The sequence below is a fragment of the Vipera berus genome (assembly GCF_964194415.1).
Source record: "Vipera berus genome assembly, chromosome: 11".
Classification (NCBI taxonomy): domain Eukaryota; kingdom Metazoa; phylum Chordata; class Lepidosauria; order Squamata; family Viperidae; genus Vipera; species Vipera berus.
The window spans coordinates 20,525,613-20,550,371 of NC_138214.1; the positions used below are offsets into that span (position 1 = coordinate 20,525,613).

Below are 24,759 nucleotides of genomic sequence, written 5' to 3' on the forward strand. Positions count from 1 at the left end.
TGGTCTGTTGCTCAATGGTCCAAAGTCCTCTTTTCTGATGAGAGCAACTTTTGCATCTCATTTGGAAACCAAGGACCCAGAGTCTGGAGGAAGAATGGAGAGGCACACACTGCAAGATGCTTGAAGTCCAGTGTGAAGTTTCCAGTGTCAGGACCCACCCCAATCCACATCCCAGGAAAGAACGAACTCTGAACCAGAAATTGTTCAAAAGGAGCTTTCACTGAAACACGATTGGTAATGGGAATACTAGACAGGATCTGAGCTGTGTTACAGTTGGTGCTTTTTAAAGGGTCCCTGGGTCGAACCCTCTCCCTCCAAGCCATCTGGTCTGTCCTGGATCAATTTAAATTCAGGTGTCTAAACCTTCCATGGGAAAGAGGGAATTCTCATGTCTTCACAATTGCTCCCTTCCTTTAGAGATTCTAATTGGAGATACAAACCAGATCTCTTCCTCCCCTTCCTTTGTTGTTCTCAGTTCAAAGATACTTCCCCTGGTCTTTGAAGACAGCCTCCCGGCAGGCTGAATACACATCCTCTCTCTCCTCCTTGGAGAAATGGCAGAATCCAGGGGGAGGGGTAAGATTTTAAAAACATACAGATAGAGTTTTATGAATGGGATATAAATGGATTCTGACACACAGTCTGTGTTGATTTGGGGAGCCATGTCATCTGCTGGTGTTGGTCCACTGTGCTTCATTAAGTCCAGGGTCAACGCAGCCATCTACCAGGAGATTTTGGAGCATTTCATGCTTCCTTCCACAGATGAGCTTTATGGGGATGCTGACTTCATTTTCCAGCAGGACTTGGCACCTGCCCACACTGCCAAAAGCACCAAAACCTGGTTCAATGACCATGGGATTACAGTGCTTGATTGGCCAGCAAACTCGCGTGACCTGAACCCCATAGAGAATCTATGGGGCATTGCCAAGAGAAAGATGAGAGACATGAGACCGAACAATGCAGAAGAGCTGAAGGCCGCTATTGAAGCATCCTGGTCTTCCATAACACCTCAGCAGTGCTACAGGCTGATAGCTTACATGCCATGCCGCATTGAGGCAGTAATTGCTGCAAAAGGGGCCCAAACCAAGTACTGAGTACATATGCATGTTTATACTTTTCAGAGGTCCGATATTGTTCTATGTACACTCCTTGTTTTATTGATTGCATGTAATATTCTAATTTTCTGAGATTGTGGATTTGGGGGTTTCATGAGCTGTATGCCATAATCATCACAATTATGACAAACCACAGCTTGAAATATCTTGCTTTGCATGTAATGAGTCTATCTCATATATTAGTTTCCCCTTTTAAGTTGCATTACTGAAATAAATGAACTTTTGCACGATATTCTAATTTTTCGAGTTTCACCTGTATATGCCCCTCTTTTCATTTTTATACTTGTCCTTTTTGTCTTTCAGCCATGCAGGTTTCTTTTGAGATCTCTTACTTTTTTCTTTTTCATTGGAATTGTACTAGACTGGGCTTTTATAACCTCATTTTTCAAAGTTTCCTATGCTTCTTATGTTGTTTTCACCTTGAGGATTCTCATCCATGGAATCCTTCTCAACTTCTACATTTATTGAAATCAGCTCTCTGAAATCCCAAGACTCTAGTTTCACTTTGTTCTATTGCTTGTGCTTTCATAATTTTGAATTCCAATATTGCATGGTCACACACCCAAGGTTCCTGTACCTTCAATGCCTTCTATCATTTCATCTCTATTAATGAGAATTAAGTCTAGTATGGTTGACCCTCTAGTTTCTTCTCTACCTTTTGGGAGACAAAGTTGTCTGCTAGGTTTGCCAGGAATCTGATCTTCCATTACATGCAGAATTTGTCTCCCAGTTGATGTCAGGGTAATTAAGATCCCCCATTATTATTGTGGTGTGCTTCCTATATACCTTAGTTAAGTGACTAGCAAAAAGTTCATCTGTTTCCTCTGGTTGGATGGCCTGTAATGTATGCTAATGGCAGTCATTCTTTTTCCCTTTTATATTCACCTAAATGCATTCAGGACAGTTTTATAATTGTTCTGCTGCATTTCTGTACAGATGTAGTTATTTCTTATATATAATGCAACTCCACCTCCTATTAGGACTGTTTCTTTTAAACAATTTAAATCCCTCTAACTGTATATTTCATTCATGAGTTTCATCCCAACAAGTTTCCATAATGGCCACAATATTTTATCTGCCCTCATTTACTTGGATTTCTAGTTGACCTTGTTTATTCATTTAAACAAACCCTGATGGCAATTGCTATGAGAAGCAGCACTAGGTGAAGTCCCAGTCCTCTTGAACTCCTTGTGAGCTGCTCCTCCCAGCAACCTCTGGTGTTATGCAAATGCAATGCAAATTTAAACAGTGACTCCAGGTGGCTACCTTGCTCCACTGGAGGAAGGCCTGGTTTTTACTGAGATGGGAGCCTACCAGGAGATCAAAGAACTACAGGCCAGAGGGTGAAGGAAGAAAGCAAGCCTCCTCAGCAGGAACAAGAGAGTTTGGCACTGAAACTGCTTTGTCATTGCCACGTTGTGGCACCCAGATACCACTGAGGCCACCAACCCCAGCCACTTTTAGTCCATCTTTCAGAAATACATCCCATCTTTTACAGGATACAGCCAGGAAGACACACAGGAGTTTTTGAAGTTCCTCATGGATCGGCTCCATGTGGAGATTAACTGGAAGGGCTGTAAAAGTCCCTGCATTCTCTCAGATGCCAAGTGGCCGTCTGTACTAGAGGAATCTGAAACGTTGAGTGACAATGAACAAGCTAGCCAAATGTGGAAATGCTACTTAGAAAGAGAAGACAGCAAAATAGTAGACCTCTTCATCAGCTGAAGAGTTGCCTCAAGTGTCAGGCCTGCAGCTACTGGTCAACCACCTTTGAAGTTTTCTGTGACCTCTGCCTGCCTATCCCCAAGAAAAGATTTGTCGGTGGGAAAGTCTCCCTGCTTGACTGTTTCAATCTTTTCACCAAAGAAGAGGAGCTAGAATTCTGAAAACGCACTGGTATGTGACAAATGCCAACAGAGGACTCGAAGCACCAAGAAACTGACCATCCAGTGCTTCCTCCGTATTCTCATGCTACATCTCAACCGGTTTTCCACCACCCGCTATTCCATTAAGAAATGTTCTGTATATGTGGATTTCCCCCTCCAGTAGCTCAACCTGAAGGAGTTTGCCAGCAAAAAGGCCGGCACCACAGTATACAACCTGTATGCCTTGTGCAATCACTCCGGAAGTATCCACTACAGTCATTACACAACCTTCTGTAAGGATCAGTCTGGCTAGTGAGTGTTTAATGATTCCCAGGTGTTATGTTCTGAGATCGTTGAGGCATTGAAGAGGCAAGAGTAACCAGTAACAGTTCGTTTATTGAGTTAACACAGAAGCAGCTCTAGCAGCTGCTTGACATCAATTTATATGGACCTCCATGACTGCAAATGTAATTGAAGGTTCTTTGGGAGATTATGGACAGGGCTGACCCAGTGTCCAATTCCATTGAGCATGGAATTCCTTGAAGCTTGACTTTTAGCCTAAGCTTTTCTTTAAGGGGGCAATGGGCTCCTGTTCTCAGAATGCTCCTTCATCCAGAGCAATAGCCTACTCTATGTTGCTCCGGGGTCCCTGTACCTTTCCTGAGGAAGTCTTCTGGTGGAGATTCCCTCTGGCAACCTTTACAGATGATGGCAATGTGGCCCTGTTTGCCACATGCTCGGCACACCACCGTATGAAACCGGCACTCAGAGCACCAGTGCTGACCTCCACAGCCCACACAGCTAGTGAAGGGAACTGCCTTCTCAAATAGCCACTGCCCTCTTTCTGGGAACTGCTGCACCCGGTCAATCTCCTTGTTCTTGTTCAGGTTGTTGGCTCTTTCAGAGTCTTCATGGTGGACGATTATCTGGCTGGGGGCATTCTTTGAGGGCTGTAAGGCTTTGACAGCTCCCCTGGCAGCCTCTTCTGCCATTGCTTCTCTCAAGGCGTCCTGGAACATCAAGGTCTCCTTCGCAAACAGCCTCTTGCTGTACGTCTGTTTCTCAGGTCACATACCAGTCAGTCCCTGAGCCGATCTTCTGAGTCTGGGAAGTGCAGAGCCTGGACGTCTGTCTCAGGGCAGCCATGAACTCTGCAGCGGTCTCTCCAGGTTGCTGTTCCCTCTTCTACGGCCATTCCCCTGTGACCCTGAACAAGAGTTCTTTCAGAGCATGCAAGCTGCTCTGTTGGACCACTGTCCTGTGGGCCATGTGTTTGTCCCTCTTGTGAGTCCTGGGCCAGTGACTAATTGTTGTGATTCCATGTCAGCCTGTGCTCCCAGCAGCTGAGTCCGAGGGATCTGAGGAGGAGGAGGAGGGGGGGTTGGAGAGCCTTCGGTGTTGAAGGGAGGCTCTGATGCATTACAGGACTCTCAGTCAGAGGAAGAGCCGAGCCCCTCCAATCATATTCTTTATGAGGCTCAGCTGTGTGAGGAGGAGGATTTGGACTCTGAGGCTTCACAGATGAATCTATTCAGAGACACTTGAAGTAGAAGGCAATTTAGCAGAGCAGACCAGAGAAAGTCTATGAGGCAACTCAGTGAAAAGAGAAGGCATTGAGAAGCCACACCATGGGGCTGTTAATAAAAGGGGAAGGTGTGGGCAGTGCTGGTTGCTGAAGGCAACTGTTTGTAGAACTCCAAAGGAAATCCTGGTCTGTTTATGTTCTTGCTGAACTTCTTGTTTAACTCTTGTTCTGCTGTTTGAACTAATTACTTTGCTAAGGAAAATATTCTGCTGCTTTTTGTTTTGAGGACTTCATTATTTTGAACTGTATATAAATAAAAGGGTTGGGTTTTTTCCAGCCTATTGATTTAAAAAGAAAAGGGGTTGTCCTTGACACGCAAACTGGGACGGTCGTAGGCTGGAACAGAACACTGATCTGCTAGCCACTGACGTGGCTGATCATTGTGCTGGCGAATGACTTGCCCATCTTCCAGGACCACCTCATAGGAGTGTGGTCCTGACACCTTAACAACCTTTCCTGCCACCCACAAAGCCCCTTGCCCGTAATTCCGGGTCCAAACCCAGTCACCCACTTGTAAGCTTCTGGGTGCCTTTGGCCATGCAGTGCCTGAGGCTACTCTGTCGGGGTGCAGCCTGTCCAGTTTGGTGATCAAATGCCTGCCCCATTGAAGCTCAGCTGGCCTTTTGCCCGTGGCGGTGCAGGGCGTTGTGTACTGGCAGAGTAGAAAATCAGCCAGCCTGTGGTGCCAATCTCCTGTGACAATTCGTTTCAGGGATTCCTTGGTTGTGCGGACCATGCATTCTGCTTGACCGTTCAATGACAGGTGAAAGAGAGCTGACATGGCATGTCTTTTTTTTTTTTTTATTGAAAAGTTTTAAAAATACAGTTTTCCTTTAAAAAAAACCCTTCCCCCTCCCTCCTCCCCTCCCTACCTCCCCCCTTCCCCCCCCTCCCCCCCTCCCTCCTCCCCCCCCACCTCCCCCTAACCCCCCTCCCCCCCCCGGACTTCCCAGAGCTAAATACAAGGTATATATATATAAAAAAGCAATCATAAACAACCATATACTAACAACTATAAATTCTAAAATCCATCACTCTCTAACTTATATAGGATCAAACAAAACTTAGCATTATTAAATATATATAGAAGACAAAATAAAAAAAGAAAAAAGAAAACGAAAGAAGACTTATTCAAATGCTAGATAAAACTTCTTGACCCTATACTTATTCTGGATAAACTCAATCCATTTTCTCCATTCCATAATATAATGTTCTTGCGAGTAATCTTTCAAATAGGCCGAAATCTTCGCCATCTCTGCCAAGTCGGAAACCTTTAAAATCCACTCTTGTATAGTCGGCAGTTCCTCTTTCTTCCAATATTGACCTATCAAAAGTCTTGCTGCCGTAACTAAATTCAACATCAACTTAGAGTCCACAACTGTAGCGTCAACAATTATTCCCAACAAAAAAAATTGCGGACAAAACTTTATCCTCCGTTTAAAAATCTTCTGCATATTCCACCAGACTTTTATCCAAAAAGCCTTGACCTTTTTACATGTCCACCATATGTGAAAATATGTTGCCTCTTCATCACCACACCTCCAACATTTAGGCTGATAATTCGGATACATACTTGCAAGCTTTTTAGGATCTAGATGCCATCTATAAAACATTTTGTAAAAGTTCTCTCTTAAACTTTGAGCTTGAGTGAATTTTACATTCCTCACCCAGATCTTTTCCCACGTGTCCATTGTAATAACTTCCTGAATGTTTTGGGCCCATTTTATCATACAATCCTTAACAAGCTCTGTTTCTGAATCGATCTCTATCAATGCAAGATATATCCGTTTAATATGTGCTGGTCCTTGATTTCTAATTTGCTTTATCAAATTTTCATCAGTCGTTGCAAATCCATTTTTTTGATCTTCTTTCCACCTGGCCTGTAACTGAATATATTGAAACCAAGTCTGAACAACCTTCTCTTCTCGCAAGAAACTATATGATTTCAAGCACCAAATATTCCTTTCCAAACTTAAAATTTCCTTGTAAGTAGTCTCATCATGTTTGAAACCAGCATGTATATTTTCTATTGCGTGTTTTGGGATTGCCCACAATGGTATCTTGCTGCTTAACTTATGTCTATACTTCTTCCAAACTCTCAGCAATGCCTGTCTTAAAATATGCATCCTAAACACAGTATCTACCTTCTTATCATACAACAAATATGCATGCCAGCCAAACAACAGATCATGGCCCTCAAGATTTAATAACCTCGATTGTGTCAAATTAATCCAATCACTTATTCCTACTAGTGCAGCAGCTTCATAATATAATTTAAAATTAGGCATTTTAAGGCCACCTCTCTCACGAGTATCCTGCATAATCTTAAGTTTAACTCGTGGCTTTTTCCCTGCCCACACAAATTTATTGATACCACGCTGCCATTCCTCCAAGTTAGAGTCTTTCTTAAGAATCGGTATCATTTGAAATAAGAATAAAAATTTGGGCAGGACATTCATTTTCACTGCTGCAATCCGTCCCAACAAAGACAATTGCAATTTTTCCCAACTCTCCAGTTCTTTTTGAATTTTCCCCCATAACTTTTCATAATTATTTTTATATAGCTTTGTATTAGAGGGCGACAAAATCACCCCCAAATATTTAACCCTTTTAACAATCTCAAATCCAGTTAATCCTTCTAGGAGAGCCTTCTGCGAAACTGTCATATTTCTAGCCAAAATTTTAGTTTTCTGTATATTTACTTTAAATCCAGAAACCTTCCCATATTGTGTTATTATCTCCATCAGGTCCACAACAGAGTTCTCTGGCTGGGTCACTGTAACAACCAGATCATCTGCAAATGCTCTCAATCTGTAATCCTGATCTCCAACTTGTATCCCCTTAATTTTTTCCGAATTCCGAATCTTAACCAATAATATCTCTAATGTTAATATAAATAACAAGGGCGATAGCGGACAGCCTTGCCTTGTGCCCTTCTCAATATTACATACTGTTGTCAAACTATTGTTAACTATAATTCGGGCAGTTTGTTTTTGGTATAATGCCCTAATCGGTTGTAAAAATTTTTCCCCAAAATCCATTTTGTCTAAAACTTTCAACAAAAATTGCCAGTTCAATTGATCAAAAGCCTTTTCAGCATCTAAAAAGATTAGCGCAGCAGAGATCTGGTTGTGCCTTTCCAAAAACTCTAACACATCAACTATATGTCTCACATTGGTTTTCATTTGTCTTCCACTAATAAACCCCGTTTGGTCCCCATGAACCACCTGTTGCAGAACCCTCATCAGTCTATTAGCCAAAACCTTAGCAAATATCTTATAATCTGTATTTAAAAGCGATATCGGTCTGTAATTTTTAACTAAAGTAGCATCCTGGTCTTCCTTCGGAATCAAAGAGATAAAAGCTGTTCTCCAAGACGGGGGCACCTTTCCCCCCCTCTGGATTGTCTGGAACAGTTCCTTTAACGGTTTTATCATCTCTAATTGTAAGTTTTTATAATAGGCCGCAGTCAAGCCATCAGTGCCTGGTGCTTTATCCACCTTCAGTTCCTTAATAGCTGTAAAAATTTCTTCTTCTGTAATCAGTTGGTTAATCCCCTCTTTTTGTACTTGCGTAAGAACCGGGATGCTAGCCTTCTCCAAATACGTATCAATATCTTTTGCATTAATGTCCTCTTTAGTATATAATTTCGAATAAAAATCCACAAAGGCATCCTTAATAAGATTCTGTTGATACACAACCCTTCCTTTATGCTCAATCTTATCTATATTAGATGCCCTTTGTTTTTTCCTCAGTCTATAAGCCAACCATCTGCCTGGCTTATTAGCATTGCAAAAAGTATTATGCCTAGCAAACCGCAGATTGGTCGCCACTTGATCAGCCATTAATTTATCAAATTGTCCTCGTAACAGTCTAATAGCCTCCTTGATCTTCACCTCCTCTGGGTTCAAAATCAAAGCCTTTTCTTTTTCCTTTATTTCATTCTCCAGTTCTTTCCTTCTAGTTTCCACTGCACGTCTATGTCTATTATTCATATATATCAACACCCCTCTCATATAGGCCTTGCTAGCATCCCAAACCATATCCATAGAGGTACCCTTATTCATATTCATCTCAAAAAAATCCTTCATCCGCTGTTTGCATTCTTCCACATTTCTCTGATTTCTAAACAAATTCTCATTTACGCGCCATGAGCGTCTATCTCCTCTTTCCTTATCAATCTCCAACCACACTGGACTGTGATCAGAGATAATTCTTGCGCAGATTTTCACCTTTTTAGTTCTCAAAAGAAGATCATTAGTCAACAAAATAAAATCAATCCTCGAAAAAGATTGGTGTCTATCAGAATAAAATGTATAATCCTTCTCCCGCAAATGTCTCTCACGCCAAATATCTCGCAATTCCAGGTCATCCTTCATTTCAAAAAAAGATTTAGGCAGTCTAGCGTGACTTGGAATGCGTTTAAAGGCTCCAGCCTTATCCAACTGTACATCCATAACTCCATTCCAGTCCCCCATAAAAATAAAGGATTTATAATCCAACTGGGTAAGCTTTGTATGAAGTAAACTAAAAAAGTCAGCTTGTTGTTGATTTGGAGCATATAATCCAACTAAAAGCGTCTTTTTACCTTCAAACAACAGCTCGATCATAACATATCTTCCATGCTTATCTGCTTCAATTAGGTCCGCTGTTAAGGCACTTTTAACATAAACAACCACTCCATTTTTCTTATTCTCTGCAGAAGCAACAAATTGCGTACCCAGCCTCGAGTTCAATAAATACTTTTGATCCAAAACTCTAATATGCGTTTCTTGCAGGCATATAACATCTATCTTAAATTGTTTTAAATATTGAAAAACTTTCTTCCTCTTCTGCGGTGAGTTTAGTCCATTAACATTCCAGGTTAAAAATTTAGTTGCCATGTATATCCTCGAGAAGCTCTTGGACCACAGCTTTGATAGGACTGGTTACTTTAGGCCGTGCTCCTCCCACAGCTTGGCTATGAATGCGATGTGAAGAATCTGAAGACTTTTGCTGATCTTGTTCTTTTATTTTCTTTGCTCGTTTTAAAGCAGCACGCGTCACTCTTTGCTCTCTAGGATCATCCAAAGAGATTGTAGCTTGATCTCCTCCAGCACCATTTTCCTCTGTTTCCTCCTCTTGTTGTTCTTCTTCTCCAGATCCCTTTCCAGCTTCCAGGAGCGTTAATGAGGTTGCTTTTAAGACATTATTGTAGAAATCACGTGCTTGTTTCACAGTAGTCAGCCTATACCTTTTACCTTCATACTTCACCATCAGCCCCTCTGGAATCTCCCATCTGAACCTTATATCTCTTTGCTTGAGCTCTTGCACAAGAAATGTATAGTCCTTTCTTCCCCTTAAAATCCTTGGAGGAATTTCTTTTAAAACCAAGACTTCTTGTTCAGCAATCACAACCTTAGCATCATAGGCAGCTTGTATAACTTGATCTCTAACTTCTCTTTTTGCAAAATAAACCACCACATCTCTAGGCAACTTTCTCTGTCTGGCAATCCATGAATTCACCCGAAACACTTTATCCATAGCTGCTCTTATTTCAGATGCTGGCTGGTTCAATACCCCTTCGAGAGCCTCAGAGATCAGCTGCTTTAAATCTTCTTTAACATTCTCTTTTAAGCCTCTAATTCTGACAGCAAACTGCATCTGGTAATATTGGGCATGGCTTAACTCCCTTTCCAACTTGCCTCTTTCAATTTCATTCTCCCGTGCTTTTACTTCTAGTATAGCATTCCTTTGAGCCAAATCATCCACTTTTTCATCTAAATCTTCCACACATTCCGCCACTTTATGCACTGAAGTCAAAATGTCTACCTTCATCACGCTGTACTTCTGTTCCATCCTCTCTTCCATTCTTTCCTCAAATTTCTCCAATTTCTCCTCCATCTGTGCAAATTTATCAGCAATTGATTGATTAATTGATTCCAAAAGTACCTGGGCATGTTTATCCAAGGCATCTCGCAAATCCTTCGATGTCAGCACTTCAGGAGGGTGCAATGCCTGTAGTGATGATTGTTGCACCGGCGAGGATCCTCCACTCCGAAGAGTTTTAGAGGGAGGTTTAGCCGCCATCTTTTAATCCTCAATTATGACGCACTTTCAATTAAAGTTTAAAAAGTCCAACAAGTTAGAGAGTACAGTAAAATAGTCCTCTTCACCTTTTCCTCTTGTACCGCTCTGCCTGCTCCTTTAAATCATAGTCCTTTCTTCAGGCAGGGCTGGTTCGCAGACGCCTGGCTCTGCTCCAGGAAGTTCGGAGCAGAGACGACGGCCAGCTGGGAGCAACCCAGGCTTCGGGGGAGTTCGATCCTTCAGCCGCCCAAGCTCAAAGCTCAGGCGGCCTCGGAGAACTCTACCCCTACCTGGGGCCTCACCCCCTCCTCTTCTCCCGAGGAGGGGGCTTCAATTTCGCCCGAACAGCTGATCGGCGCTGTTTCGGGCAAAAAAACAAACAGCTGAGCCGCGGGCAGCCAGGGGAGGCTGTCTTCAGCGCCGCGCCGCCAGCGGAACGCTGACATGGCATGTCTTATGAGGATTGCCCTGAGGAAAGCCTGGAACTCTGAAGCGGTGAACTGGGGTCCATTGTTGGAGACTAAGATGTCTGGAAATCCATGTGTTGCAAATAGTTTCCACAGCACTTGGATGGTCCTAGCAATAGTCATAGTGGAAATTGGTACCACCTCTAACCATTTAGAGTGGCTGTCAACCACTATTAAAAACAGCTGTCCCTGAAAAAGCCCAGCAAAATCAATGTGTGTGTGTGTGTCCTCCCATCGGTGGACAGGGGTCTGCGGCATCTCCGGTCTGGATTGTTGACACATGTAGCAACCATGTACTAGGGCCTCAATAGCTTTATCTAGCCCTGGCCACCAAAGGTAACTCCTCACCAGTGCCTTCATCTGGACTATTCCCAGATGGCCTTGGTGCAGAGACTGAAGAACCCTGGGCCATAATGAGCTGGGGACTATGACTCTACTTCCCCAAAAGATGCACACTTTATGAGCTGAAAGCTCATCTTTTCTCATAAAAAAACTTTGAAATTCTGGCCCTGGACATTTGTCCACCCATCCTGTGTGCACCCAAGTTAGTACGTGGCTAAGTGTTTTTTCAGCTGCTGTTTCAGCAGTTACATCTCCAGCATGTAGAGGAGACTCTGGCAAGTCTTGTATGGCTAAAATGCGTGCAGCCGGAGCTGGATCTGGCTCCACGTGTGGCAAGGGCAATCTGCTAAGGCCATCTGCATGGCCCATTTCTTTGTGAATCAGCCTGTAGCTGTAGGCTGAAAGGAATATAGACCACCTCAACATTCGAGGAGACAGAATCTGAGATGTCTTGTCTGTTTGTAGTGAACAACCCTAGGAGTGGCTTGTAGTCTGTGAAGACTGTGAAATGGCGGCCATACAAATAGTCATGGAACTTTTTAACCCTGGCCACAATGGCCAAGGCCACCTTGTCAATCTGCCCGTAATTGTGCTCAGCAGAAGACAGGGTCCTCAAATAATAAGTGATGGGAGACTGTTTCCCATCAGCTGACAAATGGCTCAACACAGCCCCAACCCCATATGGGGATGCATCACACGCTATGCAAACTGGCAGCTTTTCATTAAAATGTGTGAGCACCGAGTTCGAGCACAGCAGTGATTTGACTGCCTGGAAACTTCATTCGTGGACATTGGTCCACTACCACTGAGTGTTTTTGTCTAAGAGCCGGTGTAATGGCTCTGCCACTGCAGCCTTATTTAGGAGGAATGCATGATAAAAATTAAGAAGGCCCAAGAAGGCTTGAAGCTCCCCTTTGGACCTAGACCTTGGGGCCTGCTGAATCGCTTTCAGCTTTGAATCTGCCAGATGGATGCCATCGGCATCGATGCAGAATCCCAAGAAATCAGTTGACTGTACCCCAATCTTGATTTCTCCTTTTTTAATTTAAGTCACGCTGTGCGGAACCGCTGAAAGACAGCTCTAAGCTATTCAGCCAGGACTTCTGTAGACTCCCCGGCAAAGAGTACATCATCGAAGTAGGGGCAGACCCCCGGAATACCCTTGAGTGTATGCTCCATCACTCCCTAAAAAATTCCTGGGGCTACACCCACCCTGAACTGTAGGTGCTTGACCTTGAAAGCCCTTCTATGGGTAACAATGGTTTGGGCGGCGGCCGTGGCCTCGTCCACCGGCAGCTGTTGATAGGCCTGTGCCAAATCTAATTTAGCGAACACGCGGCCTCCCTGCAAAGATGCCAAAATATGGCTGACAATTGGTACTGGGTACGCATGCTGTTGAAGTGCCCTGTTAATGGTGCACTTATAGTCAGCACATATGCGTACTTCTCCATTGGCCTTGAGTGGCGTTACAATGGGGGTCGCCCACATCCCACTGTCTATAGGCTGCAATACCCCCTGACTGACCAGTTTATCCAGCTCTGCATCAATTTTGGGCTTTAAAGTGAAAGGCACTCGATGAGGCTTGACTCGGATTGGCGTTACTTCAAGCTTGAAGGCTATTGGAGGGCCCTTGTATTCTCCCAGGCTTGGACTGAAAACATCTGCGAACTCTTGGCAGACTGAAGACAAGTTTGCTGCCTATAAACCCCTTGAACTTCACCACAAATGTGGCTTCACCCTTGGCCGCCACTTGGGAATTCTGGAAGTCTGTTAGCAGAATGTTAGATGGTCAAAGTTTGACCCATCTGTTGCTGTGGCTGCATATATGCCGGAAGGTTCCAATGGAGATGATGGACACAGCTGAGTCTGTGTCCAGTTCCATTTTGCATGGAACTCTCTGAAGCTTGACCTGGAGTTGAAGCTTCTGCTTAAGGGGTCGGTGGGCACCAGTGCGGAACACGCTCCTACGGCTGGAGCAGAACCCTACTTGGTGTTGCCCCGGGGCCCTGGTACCTCTCCAGCTTATGGTCCCTCTGGCGACCTCGACAGATGGTGGCGATATGGCCTCATTTTCCACATGCCCGGCATGTTGCTGTTCAGAAACAGCATTCCGCGCATTGATGGTGGCCTCCGCAGCCCATACACCTAGAGAACGGGACTGCCTTGTCAGATGGCCTCAGTCCCTTCTCCTGGTGCCTCTGTAGCTTGTCGACTTCGTAGTCAGAGTCAGTGTCTTCTATCCGCTCGGCGTCCTCGTGTTGAATGGCTTCGGTGCATGGAGGGCCGCAGTGTCTTAACGGCTCCTCCAGCGGCTTCATCCGCCATGACTTCCTTCAAGGCCTCCTGTAGCAAGAGAGTCTCCTTAGTGAAAAGTTTTTGTTGGCGGTCCCGGTTCCTGAGTCCACAGACTAAGCAGTCTCTTAGTCTTTCTTCCAAATCGGCGAAATTGCATAGACGAGACGCCTGCCAAAGAGCTGCAATGAATTCCATTGCCGACTCGCCAGGTTGTTGTTCCCGTTGCTCGAAGGCACACTATCATGGATAACTTCAGCTCAAAGTGGTGTTGGAGCCTTTTCTTCAAGTCCGCATAAGTGACGGACTCAAGCAGCACCAGAGCGACCAAGTTCTTGGCAATATTGAAGGTGGCTGGGCCACACACGCAGAGGAGGTTGCGGCCTTCAGCCCATCTTCGCCAACTTGTTTGGCACAGAGGTAGTTTTATACGTGGGAAATGTAGGACACCCATCTCTCTGGGTGGGTCACGTCGAACTCTTTGAGCTTTCTGACTTTTGCCACAGTGAGTTGCCTTCATTGCTTGTTTCTCGTGTTACCTTGTGCTGCTGGCTTTTGCGTAGACCCTAGGACGGATCCTTAGGGCACGGTCGTCTCCAGTGTGGCTTGCTAAGCAGACAGAGGGGGAAAATGTAGTTCCTGCCAGGCTCTGTGCTGGCCTCACCCCCTAGTGACTTCAGGCTCTTACGATGAAGCAACACATCCCATCCTTGTCGCCAGTGTTAAGTATTCAGTACTTGAAGGCATTAAGCGAGACGTGGTGTTCAAACAGAAACAAGTTTATTCTAACTCAGAACAGAACAGAAGCAAGCTAATAGCTGCTGTGCAGCTATTTATATGTTTGGCCTCTAGGCAGTGACCAATAGATTTAAAGTAGAAGTTTCCAGCCCCAAACCTACTTAATAGGCGAGAGTAACAAGTAACAGTTTGTTTATTGAGTTAACACAGAAGCAGCTCTAGCAGCTGCTTGACATCAATTTATATAGACCACCAACAGGCGGCAGCCAATGAATTTAAAGCAATGTTCCCACTCAAAACACAAGCTTGAAAAGTAATGGACAGATAGACAGTTAGGAATTTGAATGAATACAACAGTTAACTATTTATAACTGCTCTTATGAATTCACATCAATACACAACACCAGGCATCACCGATCAGTGAGAATCAGGTCCCCTCCAGCAAAGGTTATGTACTTTTTTACAAGCTGGATGACTTCCACTGGAAGAAACAGTAAAAAAAAATAAAGTATTGACTCGCAGCCCCTTTTTGACCCTCAGGCCCCTTTTACCTCAAGAGACTCGCACCTGGGTCTTTTAAACCTTCAAAGAACAAGGGGTGGGGGAGAAGCAGTGGCAAGGAAAAAAATTGTAATAAAACCAAGAAACGATATCCGCATGGGATTTGTTTCTCCAAAGCCCCACCACCACCACGTTCCCCAGGCTGGATCTCCGCTTCTGTTTCCTACAGTTTTATCCAGGTTTATTTTGGCTTTTTAAAACCTTTTTTTTTGCCTGGGGGGGGTCCTTGCTCCTGAATTGCCCAGAATTTTTAAGATAAGGGGGAGAAATTTCCTGATAATTAGAACAATTAATCAGTGGAACAACCTGCCTCCACAAGCTGTGAATGTTCCAACACTGTAAGTTTTTAAAAAGAGACTGGACAGTCCCTTGTCTGAAATGGTATAGGGTTTACTTTCTGAGCAGGGGGTTGGACTAGATAACCTCTAAGGTCCCTTCCAACTTTATTATTATTATTACCAGTCCATGGGGCCACTAGGATTTGTGTCAAAGATCTGACTTCCCTTCCCAACAGCTACCTCTTGTGAGTCTCATTAGAAGAATTTTCTTGGTCTGATTTTCTGAGCTAAACACAGCTGGCAGATGCTGGTGGTGGCTTTTCACTTCTAGCAGTCTAAAGCAGAGGTCCCCAGCCTTTTGGGACCAAGGACCGGTTCAATGGAGAACTATTTTTCTACAGACTGGAGTGTGTGCTGCCTGCATTCCATGGATGGGGCTTTGCTTGTTTGTGCGGAATGGTTGCTGACATGGTCCACGGGGGCTGGGGACCCCTGGTCTAAAGGCAGCTACGCGCCCTGTCTTGGTGGACCAAAACCCCCACTTAAGGTCAGTGTTATGTATGGGGTTAATAACACTATTAAACAACAGCTCAACCAATACCACCAGGTGGTGCTGCGCCGAAACTGCTGTGACCAGGGGCAGCGTTTCGGCGGGAAATCCAGGTTTAAATTCATTGGCTGGGAGCACACCTGGCCAGGTATAAATAGGGCTCAGGTAACACCTTTTGCACACACAAGCTACCACCTAATAAAGACGGTTATGCTGTACTCCTGTGCCTGACGTCCTTCATGCGTTCCGGAACTCACTACACAATAGTGGCGACGAAGGTGGGATCCTACTTCATCTAAGAGCTGAATTCACTAGGGGATGGCATTGCTTGCTGGAGGAAAGAGGCATCTTTCCCCCCCCCATCAACGTCTGGCTAGTCACCACTAGCGGCCACCTCCAAAGCAGGACTGCTGAACTGGACGCAGCAGCATGGCACAAATCGGCCAGATCCAGGCATTCGACATCCGCCACCCCGAACGATGGGAATCGCACTTGGGACAGGTTGAATTTTACCTACAGGTAAACCGGATCACAGAGGACGGCATGAAGGTGGCAGCTCTGCTCTGCCTCAGTGGGTCCTCCGTTTACAATTTGGCTGTAGGCCTGTGCTCGCCAACATCCATCGGGGCCGTCTCCTACAGTGACCTCACAGAGAAGCTTAATAAACACTTCAACTCTCGAATGTCTGAACTGGCCTGGCAGTTCCAGTTCGAACAAAGGGCCCAACTACCAGGTGAATTGGAGGCGGATTTCATCACGGGCATACGGCAGGCCGCCCGCCTCTGCAAGTTCACAAACTTGGACGAGAGGCTGCACGACTGGATCATCTTCGGCCTACGTGACAAGTGGCTGCAGCAAAAGATGTTCGCGAGACCCAATCTGACCCTCCAGGAGATCCAGGACAAGGTTTTGGCCCACGACATGGCCGACGGCGCAGACCAGACCACCCCCCTACCCAGCAGCCCAGGAGGATCCATCAATCAGGCGATCGCTGCATACGGTGGGAGCAGCGGAGCGGACGAGGAGGCCGAGATTGACGCGGTGCAACGGAGGCCGGAAAAACCCCAGCCTCAGCGCGGCAACCTGGGAGCCCAGCGGAAGCCAACAACATCCAACAAGTGTACCGGCTGCGGCTGCGGCGCAACCACCCCCAAGTGTGCTGGCTGCAGTGGGAACCACGCAAGGGTGGCCTGCAAATTCCGGACGGCCAAGTGTCGGGCCTGCAGAAAAATAGGCCACATCGCCTCCGTCTGCTGGAACCGTTCCCAAGAGGGCCTGCACGAACTCCAGCCCGAGGACGCGTCACCGAACGGTACTGGGGCCCACCAATACACCACCACTAACTTCTTTGAAAGCCAGAGGGCTGCTTCCCACATGCTGCTTCCCCCAAAATTAAGTTAGAGGTCCACTTGCAGGGCATTCCTTGCAAGATGGAGCTTGACTCTGGCTCTGCAGTCTCTATAATCTCGTACGAGAAGTTTAAACTTGTGTGCGGCCGGAGCAAGCGGCAGGCCCAATTGAGGCCTACCAATCTAAAACTAACCGACTTCCAACATGCCCCCATCAAAAATTTTTCTTTATTTTTTTTTCCTTTTTTTTAATTTAAAAAGTTTTACAATACATTTTGACTTTAATCCCCCCCTCCCCCACCCCTATCCAACCCTCCCTATCCCTCTCCCCCACTCCCTCCTCCCCCCCCCGACTTCCCAGAGCTAAATACAGGGCATAAAATCAAAAAACAAACATAAACACCCCTATGTTATCAACAATAAACTATAAATTCTATCTCTCTCTAGCTCATATAAAATGAGTACAAACAATATTAATATTACAAATAAAGTAAAAAAGAAAAAGAGGAAGACAGAAAAAGAGCTTTACTCAAAATAAATTTTCTTAATCCCAGTCCTTATTCATATTAATTTCAAAAAAAAAAAGAAAAGAAAAAAAAAACTTTCACCTATTTGCATTCTCCCACCTTTCTCTAATTTCCAAACAAATTCTCAGTTACGCGCCAAAAGCGCCTATCTCTGTTAATCTTAAGCCCCCATCAAAATTAAGGGGGAGGCCACCCTGTCGGTGGGGTTCAGGGATTTCCATGGGCACTTGGATGTCCTTGTGGTTGAGGGCCGGAGGACTAACCTAGTGGGGTTGGACTGGTTTGAGGCCCTGGGCATAGGGATCTCAGGTATCCACAACACCCAGGCCAAGAGCATAGAATCTGTCTGCAAAATGTTTGCAGGTGTATTCGATGGCAAGTTAGGCAGGTACACCGGGGCCCCCATCACATTTAAACTAAAACCCAACGTCCTGCCCATAAGAATTAAACCCCAGAGAGTCCCCTTCACTCTCAAACTCAAGATTGAGAGCAAACTGGATAAGCTAGTCGAACAAGGGGTGTTAGAGCCAATAGAAGGGGGAGAATGGGAGACCCCCATTGTTACCCCTCTTAAATCTAATGGGGAGGTTAGAATTTGTGCAGATTATAAGTGCTCGGTAAACCGGGCCCTTAATCCGCACGCTTACCGAGTCCCAATGGTCAGCCACGTCCTTGCCTCTCTCCAGGGTGGCGCCATCTTTGTGAAGCTGGATATCGCGCAGGTGTACCAGCAGCTACCGGTTACCAGGGAGACGGCAGATGGTCAAACTATAGTAACCCACAAAGGAGCCTTCAGAGTTAACTGTTTGCAGTTCGGTGTCTCTGTAGCTCCAGGGATTTTTCAGGAGGTGATGGAGAAGACACTGAAGGGAATCCCTGGGGTATGCCCTTACTTCGACGATGTCCTCATTGCAGGGGACTCTGAAGAGGTACTGGCTGAGAGACTGCAGGTTCCGCTCTGCAGGGCTCAAACTTAAACAGGACAAGTGTAGCATTGGAGTGGCATCCACAGAATTCCTAGGTTTCAGGATTGATGCCAAGGGAATTCATCCTGCTGACTCCAAGGTAAGGGCAATAAAAATGGCTCCCACCCCCAAGAACAAGGCTCAGCTGCAAGCGTTCCTGGGGTTGCTTAATTTTTATCATGCATTCTTGCCTCACAAAGCTGCTATTGCTGAACCTTTGCACAGGCTCTTAGACAAGAAAGCTACTTGGAACTGGACCAAGGTCCACGAACAAAGCTTTCAAACTCTAAAGGAATTCTTGTCCAGCAATTCCACTGTCACACATTTCATAGAAACTAAGCCCATCTGCATCGCATGTGATGCTTCCCCATATGGAGTGGGCGCAGTATTGAGTCACTTAGAAGAGAATGGTGAACAAAAACCCATTGCCTATTACTCCAGGACACTGTCAGCAGCCAAAAGGAATTACGCACAAATCGACAAGCGCTGGCAATAGTGGCTGGAGTAAAAAAAAAAAAAATTCCACGACTACCTGTATGGCAGGGAGTTTACCATATTCACAGACCACAAGCCACTACTAGGCCTATTCACAACAGACAAGCAAACCCCCCCAAATTCTATCCCCTAGGATGCTCAGGTGGTCAATATTCCTATCTGCATATAATTGCAAACTGGTGTATAAGCCAGGAAAGGATATGGGCCACGCTGATGGGCTAAGTAGGCTATCCCTTAAACACCTAGAACCTGATCCAGCACTGGCAGCACAGATTCCAGCCATCCAGGACCTACCAGAATGCCCACTCCAGGCAAAGGATATTGCTGCTAAACAACAGCAGACAAGATCCTGAGCAGGGTACAGGAGTGGGTAGTCACCGGGTGGTAAGAGAAGAGCCCAGGCCCGGAATTCCAGGCGTATTTCACACAGAGGCATGAGTTATCAGCCCATAAGGGATGCCTGTTGTGGGGTAGCAGAATCATCATCCCGGAGAGACTAAGGGACAGTCATGCACTCATTACATGAAGGGCACCCGGGCATAGTGAGAATGAAGGCATTAGCTAGGAGCTACATCTGGTGGCCAGGGCTAGACAAGGCCATAGAGGAGCTGGTGCACAGCTGCTACGTTTGCCAGAGGTTCAGGCCAGAGCTGCCTCATGCACCTGTCCACAGATGGGAGGCAACCCACACTCCATGGTCCAGGGTCCACATTGATTATGCTGGGCTGTTCCAAGGACAGCTATTCCTAGTGGTGGTAGACAGCCATTCCAAATGGTTAGAGGTAGTACCAGTCACTAGCATGACCACGGTGAGGACAATCCAAGTGCTCAGGGGACTCTTTGCCACGCATAGTCTTCCAGACGTGTTGGTCTCAGATAACGGACCACAATTCACATCTGCTGAATTTCAGGCCTTCACGAAGAGCAACTTGATTAGGCACGTCACATCTGCACGCTTCCACCTGTCAACCAATGGACAAGCAGAACGCATGGTGCGCACAACCAAGGATGCATTGAGGCACATCATCAGCGGCAACTGGCATCAAAGGTTGGCCCAATTTCTCCTGGCACAACAAACAACACCGTGCACAGCCACAGGGAAGAGCCCAGCGGAACTTCGTTGGGGCAGATGGCTCATTACCAAGTTGGACAGGCTCCACCCGGACAGAGTGGCTGCAGGGTCTGAGCAAACCAACCCCGCTAGAGAACTACACACAGGCGATTTGGTTTGGGCCAAGAACTATGGGCCGGGACATGTGTGGATTCCGGGGGTGGTAGTTGACAGAACTGGGCCTTTGTCTTACATTGTAGGGGTGGAGGGGGGGCGTCAAATCAGAAGACACATAGACCAAGTCAGGAGAAGAGTTCCTAAAAGGTCACAGGACAATAACCAACAGGCAGGTCACCCATCAGCAACCACTAATCAGCATAGCCAACCCAAGCCAGAGGAGGACTTCATGGACCCAGAGCTGTTCACGGAGAGACCTGTCTGGCCCAGCCAATTATGGGCGCAAGGACATCACGACAAACCAGCCGCAGAAGCAGACTCTGGGGCAGGTCCATCAGAAGCACCCAGACCACACCGACCCACTGACGCTGCTGCCCTAGACAGGGGGGGGACCCCTTAGACAGTCTGCACGGACTCATAGGCCACCCACCTACCTCACAGACTATGTGTGGTCATGAGGGCGGCCGAATGTGCCACATCAAATCGGCTATGCACAAGTTATATTGCATGTGTTCATGTAGAAGTGTATTGTCTATTCTTAAGGGGGAAGGGGTGTTATGTATGGGGTTAATAACACTATTAAACAACAGCTCAACCGATACCACCAGGTGACGTTGCACCAAAACTGCTATGACCAGGGGCAGCGTTTCGGCGGGAAATCCAGGTTTAAATTGATTAGCTGGGAGCACACCTGGCCAGGTATAAATAGGGCTCAGGTAACACCTTTTGCACACACAAGCTACCACCTAATAAAGACGGTTATGCTGTGTCTGACGTCCTTCATGCGTTCCGGAACTCACTACATAATAGTCAGTAAACTGAGTTTCTTCTTTAATCCTTTTAAGTCGGTCTGGCCTTCTCTCTCCCCCCCCCCCCAACTTCAGCTGGATCTTCTCAGGCACAACCTCCCATCACGATCCAGATGCCCAGAAGGCTTTTGCTCTCCGGAGGAAGCCTATAATTTGACCCAACGACCCACACCCCTCCCCATTTCTGCAATGGCTGCAATTAAAGGGAGGAGGATGTCTACGGGGATTCTCCAGGTCCGGGTTGTTCCCAAAGTGCGCTTTCTTGGATGAGAAGCGAAACTTTTCAAGGAAAAAGGGGGGAGGGGTGTGCAAAGGGTGGGATTCCCCTGGCTTCTCCCCCTCGCCCCTTTCCTCCTCCAGCGGTGCCGCGGCGGAGCCTTTAATCGGAGGAATCAGATCTGCCAGGGAGGCGGCGGGCGACCCAGTCACAGCGCAGCCCGGCCTGTCGGGCTAAGCACGCCAGCCTTTCCTGTTATTGTAGCCCAAAAGGCGCGGTGACCTCATTGCCGGAGCTCCTGGGGCTGCTGCAGCTGAGCCGGGGAACGGCCAGCCTTATATGGCCGGAACCCAAGGCAGAGGAAGGGGGGGCGCCGGTCCGCGGCCGGGAGGGGCCGCGCCTGCTCTGCGCTCGGCAGCCGCTTCTCGCTGGAGGAGCCAAGGCCGAGCAGGCCTCGCGACGGAGGGAGCGGCCGCCCCCGCCTTGAGGGTCGAGGGGGAGGCGGCCTTGAAGCTGCACTCGCCCTTTCGGGGAAGGCAGCGGCCGCAGACCAGACGTTCTGCTGGGGGATCCGCGGTCATTCGAGCGGGCAGCTCCGGAAAAGGCGCGCCTCTTCTGGATCCGCGTCGGGAGGGCTGCTCGCCCAGGGCGGCTCCGGAGCTCTTCCTCTCCTCGCAGCGACATGAAGCTCGCTGGAGCCCCCTCCGTACTCGCTGCAGTTCTCCTGGGGAGGAGGAGGGGGTGTCGCGGTGGGACTTCTGGTTAGATCACTTTGTGAGCTGGCTCTGGAGAAAGATCTTCCCTGGCCCGGGTGCCCACAGAGAGAGGGTGCAGCCAACGAAGTCGAGATGGCAGCTCTAACCATGCCATCAAATCCTGCCTCTTTTTACCTGCATCACTGTAAAAAGAGTGGGAGTTTGATTGCATGGTTATTTTATTTATTGATTTGATTTCTATAGTCCACTATCTCAACAAGTGGCTCTGGGCAGCATACAACCGTCAAAAGGGAATTACCAGATGTCCAAGCTGGCTTCTGAAGGGGTCATGGCAGCCACAACCATATTGCAAATCTGCATTGGATCATGGAAAAAAATCTTGTGAATATCAGAAGATCATTTGCATGTGCTTCATGGATTACAAGAAATCCTTTTACTGTGTTGATGAGAAGCTATGGAGAGCCCCACAAGACCTAGGGGTACCAGCGCATCTGGTCAGGTTGATGCAATCACTTTAAGATGGAGAAAGGAGTGCAATAAGGTTGCATCCTCTCCCCTTTCTTATTCAACCTGTATGCTGAAATGATCGTGAAGTTAGATCTTGAAGAATCAAAAATTGGGATAAATATTAATGGAAGGAACATCAACAATCTTTGATATGCTGATAATACAGTTCTCTCAGCCTGAAACATCTGATCAAGAATATCAAAGAAGAAAGTGAGAATTTCGATCTCTTTCTGAACATCAAAAAGACCAAGATAATGACCACTGCAAGGAAGGGAAACATCAAAACAATTGACAGTGAGGAGGTAGAATGTATGGGAAAATTCACTTTCCTAGGATCGCAGATAGCTCAAAGCAGTGAATTCAACACAGAAATAAAACATCGGGTCACACAGCAATAATGAACATGAGCCGAATATGGAAAAGCCAGGACATCAGCCTGGCAATCAAGTGTAGATTAGTCCACTCTATTGTGTTCCCATAACTACCTCTGGTTGTGAAAGACAGGAAGAAAATTGACCCATTTGAGGCTGGGGTGCTGCAGAAGGTGCCTGCATCTTCCTTGGACACTAAAGGGGACCAACAAGCAAGTCCTGGACGCACAACCCCAGACATGTCACTAGAAGACAAAATCTCAAAACTGCATCTCACTTATTTTGCCCCTGTCATGCAGGGGAAATCACTGGAGGAAACAGCTGTGTTTGGAAGACAGAGCATAGAACAGCTCGAAAGAAGCAGTGCAAGATGGGAAGATGTGGAATCACCAAGAGTCAGACTTGATTGAATGGATAATACCATCATCATCATCACAAAATAAATCTGGCACAACGTAAAAAGGTTACTCTTGCTGCCATCTTGACTTCTTGTGAACATCCTTGCTTGGTGAGGCTGCAGAGGAAGAGTGTTGTCTGCTTCCCCTCACTCTCTCAATGCTTCAGCAATGGGGCAAGTGTGATTTTGCAGGGGGTTGACCTCTGCAAAGCTCTAGATCTCCACAAAGACTCAGCTGCTTCCCCAAAGCACCAGAAGGAGAAAGTGGTGTGCAGTTTTGAAACTAGCAAACTTTGCACAGTGGTATGTGTTGGCCTTGTGGAAAAGCCCCTTCAGCACAGGGTCTCGTGCATGGATGAAGTTCCAGGAAAAAGATGGTTCTTTGGGCAGTAAGCATGTGGACTCCTTAGGCAAGCTGTGATCACAGGACGTGCTGATTCACGTTTAACTGGACCCAGGTTATTCACTGCACACAACACAATGAACCACAAACTAATCACAAAGACTGGAAGCTTGTGGCAAAAATGGTGAAGTGTTGTGCCACGTAGAGGCAGCCAAGGTACCCTTTTCCCCTGCTCTAGGATCTCCTTTTCCCCAAATTCAGCCAGTCTGGGGGCACTGAAGGATCTTACATCCCAACTTGCGCTTGGGGTGTCCATGGGGTGGGACTGGTCTGCAAAAGTCAAGAGGATGTGCTTGCAGCTGCCATCCTACTTTTTTTGACAGAGACATGCACACACACTGGAACATTCCAACTTGTACTTCACCAGTCAGAGCACACATCAATGTGTCTGGACTGCTGAATGGTGCTGAGTGAACCCCTGAAAGAAGAGCTTAAAATGAGAGGTGTTTGGACTTAATGGGTGGAGACTTGAAGCCTGCCTCAAGGGGAAAAGTCTCCTGGTGCAGAAAGAAGGTTCTAGATTTAGCAGCAGTTTGTATAGATTGGATTACTTTAGTCTGTGATAAATAAAGAATTCATTTGTTTTGCAGATGAAGCACATACACTTCATTTTCCTGGCATGGATTCATAAAATTATCTCAGTTGCCGTAAATTTGTAAAATTAACTTAGTTTGCCGTTTTGCGCTTATCTACCAACCCGTATTTAAATCATAATGAACCTTTGCTGGAACGTATCCTCTGGCTTTAGAAGAAGACTCCAGGTTTCCACGCTGGCTATTGGGATGCAAAGAGCATCTGGGAGTTTGATGGTTTTGGGACCAGCTGCCATTCTATGGGGGCCTGAACAAAATACAGATCAGGTGCAGAGACGGAGCTGCAGAGGCAGTTGCTGCCTTGAGCATTTTGAGGCACA

General features: G+C 46.4%; 1 pseudogene across 1 annotated transcript; it reads left to right on the forward strand.

The window, feature by feature from the left end:
• Window positions 1-2,516: 2,516 nt before the first annotated feature.
• On the forward strand, window positions 2,517-14,970 carry LOC308673063 (ubiquitin carboxyl-terminal hydrolase 21-like; annotated as a pseudogene). Its single transcript has 2 exons — window positions 2,517-3,314; window positions 14,881-14,970. The product of its transcript is annotated as a ubiquitin carboxyl-terminal hydrolase 21-like (transcript).
• Window positions 14,971-24,759: the final 9,789 nt, after the last annotated feature.